General features: G+C 47.8%; 1 protein-coding gene across 1 annotated transcript in view; it reads right to left on the bottom strand.

Annotated features, from left to right (window-relative positions):
- The window catches only part of LOC144169717 (sodium-coupled monocarboxylate transporter 1-like), a 62,607-nt gene extending 47,885 nt beyond the window's left edge, over window positions 1-14,722 (bottom strand). The window contains exons 1-2 of the mRNA XM_077699031.1: window positions 14,674-14,722; window positions 14,516-14,597 (exon numbers count right to left, since the gene is read on the bottom strand). The gene's annotated coding sequence lies outside the window, so the exon portion shown is untranslated. The remainder of the gene's footprint in view (window positions 1-14,515; window positions 14,598-14,673) is intronic.
- Window positions 14,723-17,653: the final 2,931 nt, after the last annotated feature.

The following is a 17,653-nucleotide window of genomic DNA, read 5'->3' as shown; positions in this document are numbered from 1 at the left end:
TCGTTCACTTCGGAGCATGCGGGGGAAAGGCAAGAGCTCAGGGGGTGAGGCCGCCAGCTCGCTGTTGTCGTTGAGAGTGCGCTTCCACCCCAGTGTTCGACCATGGTTCAGCGCGCATTAGTCAAAAGCCTGCTGCGGCCGCTTGTGTCTACCGCTATAACGCCTACCCTTGTTCCTTTCCTTTTTCTACAGCTACTCTGAGATCTTACGCAACATTTACTTCACTCCATCTCCTACTCTTATCCACTTCTTCCTCTAGGCGGTGTCCAATTATACGTACACTGAAGTGATTTGTAAACATTGCGGGATTACGAGCAAAAATTGTAGTCTGAAGTCTGTAGGCCATGTTTCGACCGCTTTCGCTGCGTTACGCGACTTTGTCCACCAGAAAAATCAATTCGAAAATGCTGTTTACCTCCTCTCAGCATCCTCGCCCATTTTCTGTGGCGTTTTGTATGACGTGAGAAAAAATGGCTCGGCGTGACTGCGCTACTGCACGGCTCACCGACCCTCCGACAGAGTCAGTCGTTCCGGCGTTTAGAAAACTTCAGTTCGCCGGCCGCCGACGGGGTCGTCGCAATTCGTTCGCTCACTTGAAACAACTAAGCCACGGCACGTTTGTGAATGGAATAATGTTTTTTAGTTTGTTAGTTTATGCACTGTATCACGCTTTAAGTTCAGGTCGCTATACACAAACGCTGCACTAGCGCACATGCGAAGCTTCGCTTACTGGTACGCTAGTAGGAAAATCTAAGGCCAACTGAAGGCGGGCGAAAAGTCAGCAAAGTTAATATAGGTGCTAAGTAAATAAAATCAACCGAAACTTTTACCGTACAGCGTAAAACTAGGGCGCAGGAAACACTTTTTTTTTTGCGCTGGGTGAACAAGCACAGCGGTCTGTAGCACGACCACACAACTGCGAACGCTTTTCCGTCTAAGGAATGCAATTGCAAGGCATAAGCTATTGTGGGAATTTCGGGGACGCTTACTGTAGGAGCGCTGTACAAAAAATAGTACGTCATATAAGCTGCTTGAAACGCTAACACTAAATAAAAATGTGAACTGGCTATATATTACATAGTTTGCATTTGCATCACCGTAGCGTTGGCTTGTGGCCGAGTGGTCTGGAGCGCAAGCAGTGTCCTTTTTTGCAAGTCGCAAGTTCGAATCACCCAAAGTACATTTTTTTAAGTTGATTTTTTCGTTTTCGGCGGATGTTTTCTGTACCGATTTTAGCATTTTTTGCGCTGTAACGTTCATCTCTCCACGAGCGAGTTTGCAGTACGCGCGCAGACTGCCACTGACGTGATAGCGAGTTCTCGTAGGCGTGCTGTTTCCATAAGCACCGACTGCTTGCGGGCAGTGGGCGCAGGCCAGAATCAGCAGACCCTTGGCCTGGTGCGAACAGTCTTCTGACGATACAGGTGAGACAAGCTTTAAAGATGGAGGAACAGCGCATCGCATTTGAGCGTCTGCGGTGACGCGGAGGGCGTTCATCCATTGCGTATGCCTCGGCTAGTGATTGCTACGATTCCAAGCCGTCCTGGGAGGCTTATTTTAGGCATTTTACAGCCGTCAACATGGCAGAAGCGCGGTATGGCGATTACTGAGATATCGAGAATACCCATCCAACGATAACGTCGGACGTCAAACATGTTGTTTCACAGAACAGAAACCAAAACTTGTTTAAATGCTAATCTTGGACATCGTCCAATCACTTAGCACCTTTAACTGACGTCACTGCGGTTAGCTGATGCAGCCGCCGCAAACCGCGCATGGTAGTGTTTCTTTTTTCAGGCTTAACAAAACAAATACCGCCTTATCACCAGGATAAACGATGAAAAGTGTGTTCATTTGAGCCGGTCTACGCAGTGCAAGCAAAAACAGGAGCTTCACAAAGTCCCTTCAGTGTCCCTTTAAGGTGCCCTTCAGTAACTTGGTGAGCTCTCAAAGACTTAAAACGCTGTTGTTTAAAGGAACAAATAACATTATTTCATTTAGCCCAGCGTATTCCAATCGTAGCCACAGCACGACAGAGCGACAGTGTCGGTAGCACATACCTCTCAGCGACAATGAGGCGCCTGGCAGGAGTTACCACGCACGCATGCTACAGGGCATGAGCCATGTGTGCCGGATTTGCGATGCCGCAACCGGGACAACCATGAACGACGACAATTCGTTGTCACAGGCACGTGTGGTGAGCCGGCAAGCAAAGCTGGGCATGGAGATGACGGGGAAAATAACAAAGGGATTTGCCGACAAAGAGTTTAATGAGTGCCTTGAATGTGCGGTGAGTTGTCAACGTCAGTGAGAAAGCAACACATCAGGCGAACTTATACGACACAGTTTATTGGCCTTCAACAGAGCGCCTATACTTGTCCCCGCCCACCATTGTGATCCTGACTGTTACGTGTGTTTGCGTGCGTCGCGGTGGGGTAACAGTTTTGGGTGAGGACATTCTGTAACACTCGCTGCGAGAAACGTCCTTGCTGTAATCCACCCTTACGACACAAAGCAATGTTCCCGTCGTTATGCAAGTTATGTGGGTCGGCGGGCACGTAATCGTGTAATGCCTATACGTATTCGGCCAGGAAATTTCAAAAACAAGAATGGAAACGCGAATGACTCACTGCAAAGCTAAAATAACTGCGCATTGGGGTAAATAATACTGAGGCAAACAAAATTTACGTGTTTACCTCTTTTTGAAGGATTAGCAAGAGTTTGAGCCCTTGTAAATTCGCTAGCCACCCAAAATATTTTTCAGAAGACCTGTACCTATAAAATATGTTAGTTTATGCCTTTGGGCACAATATCGCACATTAAACAATGCCCGGAAGAAACGACTGGCGTAATTATAAAGGAACGAGCTAATTAATTGAAATTTAAATTGAAATTTATTCCAACAATAAAATGTTACGAGGAGGAGAGGTAAAAATAAGCAGTGGCTTAGCTCGGCTATGTCAGGATATACGTAGCGTGAGCTGAGATTCAGCAATCCAATCTAATCCAGTCCAGTCCATTCGGCCAGTCCAGTCCGGCCAGTCCAGTCCAGTCCAGTCCAGTCCAGTCCAGTCACTCCTCGCGCATGCGCAGCATGGCTCTCCAGGAGCCACGAGTAACGGCTATCAAGCGGCGCCGGCGGAGCGGCAGACTTGGCTACTGCGCAACGGAGGCGCACAGCTGGGCACGCGCCGGCGCCAGTGCGTCTGCAGCGGCTATGACGTCACTCCTCTGGAATGTGCATACCGGCGAATGTGCAGACCCAATTCTATACACACCCGTAATCCAATTGTATTACATTTCTAATCCAATCCAATATAATCTAGTTTAATCCAATCCAATCCAATCCAACTCTCCTCGCGCTTGCGCAGCACGGCCCTTCAGGGTCACGCGAAACTGCTCAACCTCGGCCAGTGTAGCTTATACGCTGCAAAAGCTGTGGAAACAGTTTGAGAGGCCCTGACCCCCTGGAACACGGGGCGGCATACAAACGGGATAATATTTTATGACGTAAAAAAGCCATACAAGTGTTTAAGCATTAGAAGTAATACTACGGGACATTACAGGACGAGGACACTGAAAAAATAGCAGCACCAAGAATGGGAACTTAAAGTATTTCGGAAAGAGGTGCAATTTTAGGCTAACTGATTAGCATTCAGGAATGTTGAAAGATATCAGCCTCTGGTAGCATGAAATGAAGTGAACCTGTGCTACTGAAGTGACATAGGGTAGTCATTCTGTAATTTAAGTTCACACACAAAAGTATTACCGGCAGGCGCCAACTTGCAATGTTTTCCTTGCGTGTGCTTAGATGTTTCTTCAATGAGTGTGAAAGTCTTATTCGTATTGTATGTTAACAATTCAGTCACTGGCAATTATGATAATTATATTTTTTAGCACTACCATGCAAAATTATTTTCATCCATGCCCCTTATTCAACAAAACTCCACCTTCCTTCCCGAACATCGTCATCTTCTTTCTTCTTTTTTTCATTTTTTGCGCTATAGTAACAACGCACAAAGATGCGAACTTGTTATGAGCTAAGATAACTACTTTAAGAACTGCTTCAGGAGTGCATAGTATGTAAATTTGGAATTTTCTACAAAACCAGGATGAAGGTCTGTATGGGGCACTCCGTCGCAGATGCGAGAAGCAGAAATATAGAGTAATGAACACAGGGATCAAACAATTTTCGAATAATTCCATCCGACCGACACTTTTTCAAGCCCTTATGGCTTGAAAAAGCCCTTATGGCTTGAATTATACCTGTACTTTTATAATTGTTTATGACTTACCAAAGTTAACGCGCAAAGAAAGATTTTGTGTCTGTGTTTGAGAGCTTGCGAGCGCGCTTCTCTTTCGGTTGTTCCTCACATGAATTTGGAACATACGCTCGGTCGCCGTTTACGTCATCTCTGCTAAGCGGCTGATAGCTTCATTTTTTAAAGCAAATCTTTTACCTCTACCCCCCAAGGGTTCTTTCGCGACCATTGGTGTCACCAGAAAACGTCCGCAAACAAACAACAGAATTTACTTCACCGCCAGGAATCGAACCTGGAACTAACAGAGAAACAAAGCAAGAGCCCGTAGTCTTACCGATTCAGCTACGAGCCCACGCGGAGACGGGGAAGACAAGTGGTGCACTGACCAAGCACATCTATGGGTTTAACCTCTGCATTCTCGCTAAATGCCACGCGATAGCGAATAAACGAAGCTCACACTAACCCATGGCACCTCACTTCTAGTACGCCAATGGACCTGTGGCTTCCAGTGTTCGCATAAAAAATATCAGTTCCTTGTCGTCCGCCCTCACGCCAGATGATACCTCAAGAAACACATTCAAATACTCCTTGATGGCCAGGCCATCACTCCAAGCCCCAGCATCAAAATCCTGGGTCAACATCTTCAGGCCAACACCAAGGGTAACGTATCCTTGCAGTGCGTCAAACACAACATCAATAAATAATACACATGATCCGGCAAGTTGCCACCAAGAAGCGAGGCCTCAAGCAATCCGATACCTTTCGATTAGCTTTCGTCCTATCCAGAACCACTTACGTCAACTCCCTGTCTTCTTCTCGGCAAGGAGGGCATGAAGATGCTTTATATAATGATTAGAAAGGCGGTTGAGCAAGCCATTTGCCTTCCCATGAGTGCGCCCAGAGAGGCTGCTTAGCACGGGGCTTTAAAAAGCTGAGAGAAGGTCATATTTCTATCCAGAAGCTCCGAATGAGCAGAACTGCGGCGGGTTGCCGAATCTTTTACCAGATTGGCTGGGCAGCACAGAATATCACTCCGCTTGATGTACTCCTGGGCTTTTGGCGACAAGAAATAAATATGCTCCCTTTGCTTAGAAATATGAACCCCTCAGACTATGAGGGTCGCCGACAAGCACGGGCTCAAGCGTTCAACACCACCCTCGGTGTGGATCATGCAGTTATCTACACAGATGCCTCCAAACATAGAGGGCAGCAGTACGCCATCATCGTGGTTACCTCCAGAACCAACCTCCTTGCTTGTGCCTCACTCAAGACGGAAGACATGATGGCAACAGAAGAGGCAGCCATCGACTTGGCTCTCAACCAGGGGTTCGTAAAGTAGTCACCAATTCCTAACAAGCCTACCGGAACTACCTGTCGGGTTTGGTGTCCCGACCTTCACTGCGTGTGCTAAAAAAAAAACCACTCCCCAAATGGGTCCATTCAGCTCTTTGGACACCTGCTCACGCTTCCATGGGGGGCAACGAATACGCCCACCAAGCCTGCACTTTCAGCCCCGGTGCTATGGAGCTGCACGAGGACAGTCACCCGCTTGTCTCGTTCAGGGACATAACCCAGCATTATCGCCTTCAGAGGCAGACTCTACGTTCGCCTTACCCTGACCTTTCCATAGAACAACGAACTACCCTACGGCTCATAGAATCCGGCTCCTTCCCACACCGGACACGTGTTCACTTAATGCACCCGAATCGCTACGACGCTGCATGTAAATTTTGCTCATAAGTAGGAACACTCTGCCACATAATCGGGGTGTGCTACTTTAGCCCTGAGCACCCTTCTCTCCGTCTGTCAACTACCTAACAAGAGCAATGGGAGATGCTGCTGTCCAGCCCCTCTCTACCTACCCAGCTTCAGCTGGTGGACAGGGCACAGGCGGCGCGGACTGAATATGGGCTACAGTGAAGAAGCAACCACTCCCCTCGGCCGCACTCTGGGCCGTTCAGAAATCTGTATAGAAGTGTTTCCTCCTCCGCCTGCTCCTTCTCCTTCTCCTCCTCCACCGTTTCTGCCACCGATCTCATCGCCTCCGTCCGCGACGGCATAGACGGAGAAGTGAGATCGTCTGACACCGGGTTTGAGCTTTTATTTTATAAAAAAAGTTTACACTCATGTGCTACACCAATACAACTCAACCAACCACCGTTCATGCCTCATGCAATAATTTAACATGAGGAATAATATCTTTTTGAAGTAATACAGGGTGTGGTTAGGTACATTTCACTTCTCTCATGTTTCATGATTTGTAGAGCGACGTGAGTGAATTTATGTGATGTCGCATGGGTAATCGTTGTGGGTGCCATTTACAGCTTTGCTTTCCAACCACATTCACCGAGTGGATTGGCGCCAATTTTTTTTAGTTCTCTAATCAGTTTTGAGGTCAGTTTATCAAAAAAATATGACGGCCCGGTCGGACCGTCAAACCTTCGCGGCCGGTCAGCGTAGGTTTAGCATCACGGCAGATGTGTGATCGCCGCTTTTCAAATCAGGTCTGATAACAATACCTAGCACAATTTTTAACCGCACCAAAATCTACTTTCTCGCAGGTGGAACTTCTTTTTAGCGATCAGAATGTTTCGGAAAAGCGGCGACAAGCCGTTGCTACCATGGTCTGAGGCGGATCGAGCCGCAGCGATATTAAAAAACTTGGGTGGCAGCGGAACATCCGAGTCTGACGATACAGCCGACATGTCGACTGCGCGGGCGATTCTGGACTATGTGCAATCGTAGCAGACGTTAAGGCAAATGCCCCTTACGTCACGGATTTTTGATTGACGTTAGCACCAGCAGTTTTTGCACCCACAAAATCGTGACGTAACGCCATCCGGCCTGCATTGGAACAGCGATTTGGCGCGCGACGACCGAATTTGTATCTGATTATGATGATGATGATGAATAAATCTTTATTTGTCAAGCTGGTCCAGATGTTAGTGCACCCTCCCGATTGGAATAAATACGTTATAATTTATTCTATGCTGGCGGCTGAACGCTTTTGGTTCGATTTTCGTAATTACTGGGCCGATAGGTATTCTTTACAGCATAAAAACCGAAAGCGAGAAAGTTAGTGTTAGTACTCCTTTAAAGAAAGCTGGATAACGTTGAAAAGTGTCGAAAGGCAACAGCATCCAGTAACATGACAAACCGTAAACTTCCGCGGGGTAGGCTGATATTACATTATAATTTAAATCTATTCTGCCATACTATAATTTAAGCTAGCCCGAAAACACATGAACACAGGTAAAAACTTGACATTGTTCTAGTAAATCTAGCCACGGCACCACAAAAACATTGCGCACATCCTTAAGGATGTGCGCGAGTTTTTGTGCGCACTGCATTCGCGCACTGCATACTGCGTGAATGACCGACGTTGTGCCTGACGTCTACGGAAGAGATCTTGCGCTAGGTGTATTTCATGACGTTGACAATGTCGTGTTACTCCCGTTGCCGAAATCGGAGCAAGGCCTCTTTCGCACGTTGTCTATTCTCTGAATGAACCACGCCACGTGCGTGCCCGTGCAAGGAGGATGTCGTTCGCGATACATGCCGGAGTGCCGCACAGCGCCCTTGACGATTCTATTTGCGCGCGGTATCAACTAATGTGAAACGTGCCATGTCGAGAGGAAGTGACGGTGTGTTCCTTGCTGGCTTTAGAGTGTGCTCGCTTTAGCTGGTTTTGTCTGGTTTTATCTCCCTTGGACCACGTGCGTTTTCTACCGAGCATAGCGCGCATCTATACCATCACAATGTATTCGTTCCCGCTGGTTATAACCAGCGTACCTGCCAGACGAAAGCGTGTGAGTCGCAGCCGGTATTGGTGTGACGCACTACGTAAGCGTTGCTTCTTATTAAACAAAACGAGCAGCCTCGGGATGCCTGCCACTTCCATCGAATCATGAAATCTCAGAGTCAAGTGTATTAAGGCGAAGGGCGAAGAGGAAGGACAAAAACGTTTATCATTGAGCAGGATATGTGACACACGGCCGCTAATTTTGTCCACGGCGTCGGCCCAAGACACAACCGGTGTGTACTGGTACTACACCAGGTCAACATTATGCAAAAGGCGGAATTACAAAACTGACACCGTCATGGGCATACTTGCGCCAGCAGGAAAAATGTGTCAGTGATTCAATAACTATTTGCTTTAAAGCGTGACTTATAAGCTTCCCTGTTTTATGAATTACGTTAATTAAAAAAATGGCGGTACGCACGGCTCAAGATTTACTGGAAGAATTTTTTATTGCAGAGTGTTAGTGGCGTTCAACCTCCACCTATTTCGCCTTGAAATTGTGCGTTTATTTCCTTTCCCAAATTGGAGCATCCCGGACGGCGCCACATTCCGAGGGCGGCCCAAGTGCCCCTTACCAAACCACGGGCTGGCTACGCTATCACTGACGATATAGCGGTACGCTGAACGCAGTATACAGGCAACAGAAGAACGTGCAAATTCCGCCTGGCAAGCTCCTTTGCCATCAATGTCACAGAGAACCGCCGACCATTACCCATCTACTTTGGTCTTGCGCGGAACTGGCAGATACCAGAGAAAAGCACATGCATTCGCGAGTACTAAGACTCAACGAATGGCTCTACCCAAAGGACCAAGTGAAAGACACTCTGCTCACGATGTGGGCCTTCGCCAAGGAGGCACACCTCGTGGGAAGCACCTAAAAATGTGGACTATCTTTCCTTCCCTTCCCCAACCCTCTCCTTCTTCGACCATAGCGGTGTCCTTAATTGCGAAATAAATTTATTTATTAATTAATTCATTTCCTGGGCTGTGGGCACGGAAATACAATAAAATTTTCCCGCAAAACAGGATCGCCTTCACGAACGATCGCTGGAAATATTCAAGAAACTTTGGCGCACTTGTGCATCCTCCCGAGAAATACGGCTATGCAATGGCGTATGTGCTTAGCGGTGTTTCGCTGGGATCGTAATGGCGACCTTCGGTATAGGGAGCATTTAGTCGACTCCTCGATAGTGAGTACGTCCAGTTTTCCGTGCCATAATCGTTGGGGAAGATAGCAAAAGAATCGCCGAGTACAAAAAAGGGTCGCAGTCGGAGGAGCGGTGAGTTGCTGCGCTGCTACCGAGGCGCTCTCTGTCAAGCCCGTCATTACGCTGTAATATAGAGCACGTTCACTCCTCCTCGCGAGAGAGAAGTAGTGGAGCTTAATACTCCCTTCACTAATGCGAAGAGCGTTATCAGGGCTCCGAAATTTATCCGAGCTGGTGAAGCGCACGCAGACACCTCCACTTGGTTTGGCATTTGTTTGGCATGTATCTTCTCACATCCGCATGTTTGCCGACGATTGTGTTCTATACCGCAAAATTACTAACCCTTCTTATCAAACTGCGCTCCAAAATGACCTTAACCGTGTACAGCATGTATCTTCTCACATCCGCATGTTTGCCGACGATTGTGTTCTATACCGCAAAATTACTAACCCTTCTGATCAAACTGCGCTCCAAAATGACCTTAACCGTGTACAGCAATGGTGCGACCTGTGGTTAATGGAGCTTAATCCCACTAAATGCAAACTCGTTTCTTTTCAACGCCAGCGTAATCCCTTGTATTTTTCTTACGTAATAGCTAACTCGACTCTTGAACAAGTTCAATCCTATAAATACCTAGGCGTCACCTTAACCAGTGATCTTTCATGGCGCACGCATATCACGAACGTCATATCATCAGCAAACCGATCTTTGGGATTCTTAAAGCGCCATCTGCGTCATGCCCCACTGGACGTCAAACTTCTCGCCTATAAATCTTTAATCCGAACAAAACTAGAATATGCCGCTCCCATATGGAGTCCGCACCAGGTAAACTTGATCAATGAATTAGAATCTGTGCAAAACCGCGCCACTAGGTTCATTCATTCCTCATATTCATATGACATAAGCATATCATCCCTTAAACGCGAAACTGGTCTTTCAAATCTTTCAGTGCGCCGCCGCATCACCAGATTTTGTTTGCTACAGGCGTTTTTCTACAGCCCTCTTAATCAAGCACCCTACATCGTACCACCGACGCGCATATCTCCCCGCACTGCCCACCCGTATCAAATTGCGCGTCCACATGCTCGCACTACTACTTTTTCTGCCTCTTTTTTCCCCCGTGTAGCAGTGGACTGGAATGGCCTTCCCTGTGACGTTCCGGCCATCACGTGTTCATCAACATTTAAAGAGAAGGTCACCACGCACATTTCCATTTGACGACCTGTGAACATTTATCTGTTACCCACCCCTTATGTAATACCCCCTACAGGGGGTCTTTAAGGTATTAAAGTGATGTGATGTGATGTGATTATAAATTACGAAAATTGCGCTAAATGGACAAACAGAGGAAGGAAGGCAGACAATGCGCATATTCTGTTTTCCATCCTCTGTTTGTCCATTTAGCGCAATTTTCGTAATTCATAATACACCAACTAGCCCGACAGCACATTTTCTTTGGCAAGTTCACCGTACTAATGCTTGCAATGTGAAGAAATCTGTCTATACTATACACGGCAGCTGCTGGACGAAGCAAGAAGGGTAGGCTTTAGTACAGGCCTTTAACCTGAGTAGGCTAGGCTTTTAGCGGACAAAATGGCCTGTGAATGATCCATCGAGGTAGATGTTTCATGTGTGTGTGTGGAGGTGGAGTGTGGGGGGGGGGGGGGCGCATTGTCAGAGGCGGAGAATGTTGCATCCCCGACACCCGATAAGGAACAAAACCGCAAGCGACAACTGATGCTTCCGCACCCCGTCACCCTGATTAAACAAGTTTTGAACAACTTCAACCACGGACAATTGTTCTGCCCACAGTCGTCCGGGGTAGTAAAGGCCGTGGACAACGCGTGGCAGCGTTCCCAGTTGTGGCGTGGTTCTGCAGCATGGCATTTTCTTGCGCTCGTACGGAACGCATGAACAGGTGTTTGCCAAGGTCCTGTCGGATGCGTCCCGCACGCTCCCCACTTATCCTACCTCGCATAAAGCCACTTCCTCTTGTAAAATATGCTGTTGGGCTAGATGGTGCATTGCTTAAGAAAAACGAGCGCTAGAAACCAGGGCAAAAAAAAACCAAGAACGAAGAAAACGAAGAAAAAACGAAGAAAACGAATAGAAAACGAAAACGAAGATGACACAGAAGTGGTTCTGTCTCGTCGTTCTTCGTTTTTTCTGTCCTCGTTTTAGATGCGACGGCATCTCATTCACTGGCCTTGTCCCTCCATACCATCTCCATACGGCGTTGTTGTCCGTCCACACCCCTCCCCCATTCTCCTCGCCGCGCGAGCTGCGCTCTCCACCGCTCAACCCCTCTCCTCTCCGACAGCGAAGACTCTCTCGCGAGGGGCATTGGATTGGATTCGATTGGATTTGGCTTGGCTTGGCTTGGCTTGGATTGGATTGGATTTGGATTTGATTTGATTAAAGTGGATTGTGTTGGATTGTGGTGCGTCATAGCCGCGCCACGTTGCGTCATAGCCGCGGCAGGGGGCTCACGGCACGTTTCACGCGATGGGAGAATCAACCTAACGGAAACAACAACGGAACCCCCTATGCGTCGCATCTACACAGGGGTTCCCGCGAGGGGAGGTGGGAGTAATTTTTAGCGCTCGTTTTCCTTGAGCAACTTCCTTTTGCCCGGACATCTCATAAAGGTCCCGCTTTCGGCGCAGACGACTCAAATATCTGCCCTAATCTAGCTTCCGGATCAGCCGCAAAATTTTTTCTTCCGCAGCATTCGTACGCAAGTTAAGCGTTAGCGTACATGTGCCATCAAAAGTATTTTGAACACGGCCTCGTAAATTCACACAAATTTCTTCTTCCGGAAACTGCCTGGCTGCATTGGTGCGCGTTTAAAGGAGTCCTTCCTAATAGAAAAAGCTTTCTGTAGACCGGTAATGGTTGTCATAAAGCCATTGAGATAAACATATTGTGATATTCACGAGTCCTTATTCAAATTACTTATGACGGCACCTGTACATGTGTCGAACGTCGGTTGGTTATACATTGGTTACATCATTAAAGGTCTTGATTCATGCCTCCTGTGTCAACTTCTGCAGACTTTCCGAGGGCCACGGGGGAGGGAGGCGTTAAAAAGTTGCAAGGGCTGAAGCCTTCTGATATTTTGCTTGGGAAAAATAGGTTGGCAGCGTTAGATCCTCACTGTTGACTGTGAAAGGGAACAGGATGCGCATCGGTAAACCGGGCTATCTTGCTCTCACTACTATTCGCGATTGTGCGAAACCCAATCAGGTTTGGACGATGACCACACGATGACAACGTTCCTTTTGCACCATGGCATTAATTCGTCTTCATTTGGTTCATCGCTTCCTTTGACAGCTACACTCGTTCTTCCGAATTCACCCGCATCCGCACAAACATCCTTGCCGCATGTTCCCTTCATCGTCCTGCTCGTCAGCGTCACCGCCTAATTTTTCCCCCCACAATTGGGGAAGTGGGCGTTATACTCTTCGTCACTGGTTTCCACACTTCGCGCTGATTTCGTCCTCATGCTCGTGATTTAACTCGTTCGTGGTTTAACTTGTCGTCCTTGTCAGACTTCCGCCCATTATACTCGTCGAAGGGCGGAGATGCACGGAGGTCAGTTAGAAACAATATCGCGGTCACATTACTGCGCGCGATAGAGCCGCACTCCTTTATTTTATTTCTCTTCAGTATTCGTTCGGGAGAAGTTACCAAAAACAAGAAAGTAAAGCAACAACAACAAACACGCCTGCGAAATTTAAGCGTTATGCGAAGCAATTTTATTACAGCGCAGGTTATTAGCTTTGCAGTTTCAAAAACTATTACTATGAAAAATACAACAATCCGCTTTTAGCGGACACGAGTTGCAGCCGCTAAAGAAAGCAATGCTTTATAGAGCACCAACATATCATGGTCATTTTCAGCCATCTAAGATGTTTTACACAGTCGCAAAGCTTAAAATTTCGGTCGATTTACTCAAACCCGATAAAAAAAAGTGAAGGAAGGTCGCACTAATGCGTAGCACTTGAAGGTAGCGAACAGTAGCAACAGTAGCAACAGTAGCGTTTTTCCTCTTTTTCGCCTCACGGCGTTGTTTAAGCCTCGCAGCTGTACGAAGGACCACAGCTGGATGCTCGTCTTCCCCTATCGCGCACGGTTCTGCGCCGCACGTGGCCTCCTGGCCTTCCTTGGTGGCGCGCACCTATCACTGCGGAGGCGGCCTCCTCGCCTTCCTCCGCCACGTCCCGCCCACGGGTCCCGCGCATGTCTCCTTTCCCTCCTCGCCTATCTCTTCCCGTTATCGGGACGCTGCTCCGTGCCGGGCGCTTGCGGGTGGGGGTGTGGTTTGACGTCTAGCGTTCAAGGGCAAAACTGGCCAACCCGTGAAGACAACCTGATGTAGCGTAGTGTAGCTTGCGCTACAAAAATAATAAAAAAGGTCTCTATATACATTTATATTTTGATTGTTCCACTTAAAAGCGGAGTGGGAGAAGGGGCACCTAGAGGTCCGTCGTTTCAGTTTTTAAAGACGATAGTCTTTCTTGGGCTACTTGAACGCGAAAGTTTTGGTCCGTCCGTCCCTCGATTCAGAAGGCCGGCCAAAGTGAAACAGAAGCTCCACAATAGGTTCACAGCCAAATCCAAATCCAAACCCACAGCCAAATCCAAACGTCTAAGTCAGCTGGCAATGCTTATACTCGTCAACGTTGTTCGGCCGAAACAAAATATTACGCTTATCCGGGCCAAGAGATCAATACATAAGTGATATTCGCATTGTTTTTTTGATTAAAAATACACGGATGGTTGATTTAATGAAAAAAAACGTCCGCAAAAATACAAAAGCGACCGACAGTGATTTCCCTAGCGGCATTTTACGAAATCAGATGGCAACAGCAACAAAAGGTTCCACTAGACAGTTTTCACATTCCTCTTGGAACGCACCTGGAGTAAGTAGGGTGTCTCCATTGACGCGCGTCTCCGCCATATGGCAGCGCTGGCATCGAGGCATTCGGCGTGGAGCAGTAGAACGGGGTAAATTTAAACTGACTTGAGGAAACCTCTAGCGTGTCTATCTTGGGAGGAGCGGGACGGGAGAGGAACAGCATGAGAGGTGAACGGAAAAGAGAAAGGAGGCATTTGCTTGGCAGAGGCGTAAGACGACTATCGTCTTTCGTCGACATTTGCAACGAAGTGAGCAGACACGGGGCCATTTTTTTCGTAGCGCTCTTGCACACGCTCTCAATTACATGCAGAAGGTATCTAACCTGGAGTGTTAGGATGTGAATGTGGCATCCTGCAGCTGACTGCGAAGTCGAAGGTTCGATTCTCAGCCCAGAATCCGTGTTTCTGCAACAGGTGGAAACAATACACACAAAAGTGACGCCGTCATAGCGCTTTGTGTGCGTTTCGGAAGGCCGCATACCTAAAAATTCACTCGAAGTCATTGCACAGTTCCCGCTCCGTAGGCTCGGCGCGCAGCTGCATTGAACCACAAATATAAATTGAGAGAGCTTTCGTTGGAATGGCGTAAGTTGTGCACAGCATAATACTTTGTTCTTTTTGGAGGGAGGGGGAATATTTGTATTTCCGCACCTGACTAACGCTTCAGGCTTACGCAAATAATATTTTCTTCGTCAGGCAACAAATGTCCTTTAACAGCAGCATGCTTGTCAAGAACACAAAAAGGAAGAACAGGAAATAGAAGCGTTTCCATAAAAAAACATATAAGAGAATTTTAACTATCGGGATTTCTTTCTTCCCGTGACTGTCCTTCCACCCCCCCCCCCCCCTTTTTTTTTGCGCAATTCTTGTTTTTAGTAATATGTACTGCGCCATGTGGTGGCGCACGTGCGCACGGTATTGCAAAAATTAGCCTGTGAGTTCTGTGAAAGTGACGTGGGAAGGCGCAAATGTGGCTCAGGAACATTTTTATTACTTTTTTGTTCAGGTCGGGGCAGTAACGGAACGCGAAAACGTTAAGCGAACAGTTGTGCACTCTTCCTGTTTTTACAGGAAAAAAAGAAACCACCTGTTGTTTTGATGATTGGGCCGTATCTGCCTGCGGACGGCTCCAGCCCCGCTCAATCAAAAAGGACTCTACCAGTTGCAGTGCCGCCGGTGGCCTCACGCATAAACCGCCCGACCAGCTGTAACAAAAATCCCAGTCAAGTGTAACGTGCGGTGCGCCGAGTTCAAGCGATCCAAATTTTAGGTGCGGAATACCTCACGACCGCACAATGTCCGTCCGCGTCCGTGCGCTTAGCATTTACAATCGCGAAAAATCACACAGGCACCGGCAGGACTCGATCGAGTGTCTGGTAGAGCAGACAGAGTTAGTGTAAGTCGTCTTACCTATTGGGCTGCGACCGTGAGTAAGTACCCTAGAGTCAAACGGCTTACTCCCTCGCCGTTAACGGTGCGGAGTACCTCAGAACTTCCCAGTGTCCGTCCGCGTCCATCCGTGCGCACAAGATGAAAAGCAGCTTGTATGTAGCTGTTTAGTGGAAGCGGTGGAGGTGCGTCGTCGTGCATGTGTGACGGATATGGGTTGTGTGTACACACATAACCATTGGCCTTCAATAAATATCACTTTCTAATAGCGCTGCCTCTCATTACAGTGCTGTATTGCCACTTGTGAACGTTTTTATAAGTTGCTTTCTTAGCTTAAAGGGACCCTGCATCACTCTTTGAGCAGTGCAAGTAAACCTGCGCGACGTTTAGATTACACTGCCAGGAATACCTGAGCCAAATATTACACGTGCACGTGAAGCGGTGAGCACGGAAATCCATGTGAAAGACGCGGAAAAACCAACCGCTCTCTCTTCAGTTGTCCTCATTATGCAACCCCTGGCATGGCCTAAGGGACGTCACATAGGCCATGACTGCCCGATCGGCTGTAACTGGTCAACTTCGCGGCTAGATTCTCCCATTTCCGTCGTCGTCATCGCTGTGTACGAACCTCTTGTATGAACCTGTAGGCACAGTTTTGCCGTTTCTTTTGTGTTTTGAGTGCGCGCGGAGTTTGAGTGATGAGCTCAATACACCCCTTTCAACGGGACCACTCGACTACAAACGTTTATTGCTTCAAAAACGCCCTACCAGCCCGAGCGCGCACTTGCGAGCAGGCACCCATGCCTGCTTTTTTGTGGCACCAGACCGGAAATAGGCCCCTCCGCGTTGCAGAGAAAAGGAGAAAACTACCCGGCATGTGATACATCGAACGCTGCCGAAGAGAACGCCGCGAGCCGCCCCCTCTCCGGGTGAGAGCGCGCAGCTTTCGTCGCGTTGTCCGCGGTCGAGTTGAGAGGGAACGATTATGCGCGATTTCTCATCGCGCGTAGTTTCGTTAATTGTGAACGGATTTTCATAATTCTTGCGGGAGGAGATTTCTGGGACAATAGACTTTATCCCAAAATACATTACTAGTAGTCGATTGCAAGTGTTGCAGGGTCCCTTTAAGAGATGGCGTTGGGTAGAACCGCTCCGTTTTTCCTCGATCAACGCACCGCATACCGGTACGCGCCGTCGTGGGGCCCTGTGCACCGCGCCGGTTTTGGGGCAAAACCGGTACGTGCTTATCGAGGACGCTATAAGAAACGCCGCCCGCCGTCGCTGGGTTGTTCCAGTGTGGCTAACTGAGCCTCCATGCCCAGAATCAACGGCAGCGTTCAGTAAACAGACCCAGTGAAGGGGCTTTGACGATTCTACATGAGTCAGGGGCGTTTGTTCTGCCAAAATATTTGATTTCAGTTTTCAAATACGCCAACGGCAGCTTAAAAAACAACAAAAAAAAAACGCCGTGCCCAGAGATAATTGAACTTCCGACCTCCACAACGTGAAGCCAGATTCTACCTAGCGTCTATTCCAACAGATGGCGCATTCATGCAAAATAGACTGTTGAGTTCAAAAAACACATAAAGGAACAGGAAAGTCTGCGATTCACACTTTTTTAGCTGGGGACAAGTTTTTAAATATCGTTTTTATTTCGCATACAGACAAAAGTATGTTGCCGCGCTACTGTATGTCATGGTTGCCCGCAATATTTTTAGAACGACACATACGGCTCGTAGATCTAAAAATTTCGATTTAAAAAGTTCTAGGGCGTTATCATTAAAACTGTTTCTCGTTAAGGTGCTTTAAGTGGTGCCCCTTCATTTGGGATAGATAATATACCCTCGACAAAAAACGGTTGTCTGTCCCATTAACGTGCGCTGAAATCTCGAACACACGGGCGTTTTTGCTTTTCGCCTCCACCAGGACCGCTGCCGGGAATCGAACCCGCGTCCTTGAGCTCAGCAGTTTTACTGGTCCAAAACTATTTTAACAGGGGAGCTGTTCACGCTTTTATTTCCGCCGTGGAGCGTTACCAGAAAACTCAGCCCAGCTGTGTGCCGCCTCGCGTT

Source organism: Haemaphysalis longicornis, unplaced genomic scaffold, assembly GCF_048455015.1.
Source record: "Haemaphysalis longicornis isolate Haplotype H1 unplaced genomic scaffold, Haemaphysalis longicornis Haplotype H1 scaffold_2, whole genome shotgun sequence".
Lineage (NCBI taxonomy): Eukaryota > Metazoa > Arthropoda > Arachnida > Ixodida > Ixodidae > Haemaphysalis > Haemaphysalis longicornis.
The sequence above is the reverse complement of the archived record's forward strand: the minus strand, read 5'-3'. Positions and strand labels throughout refer to the sequence as shown.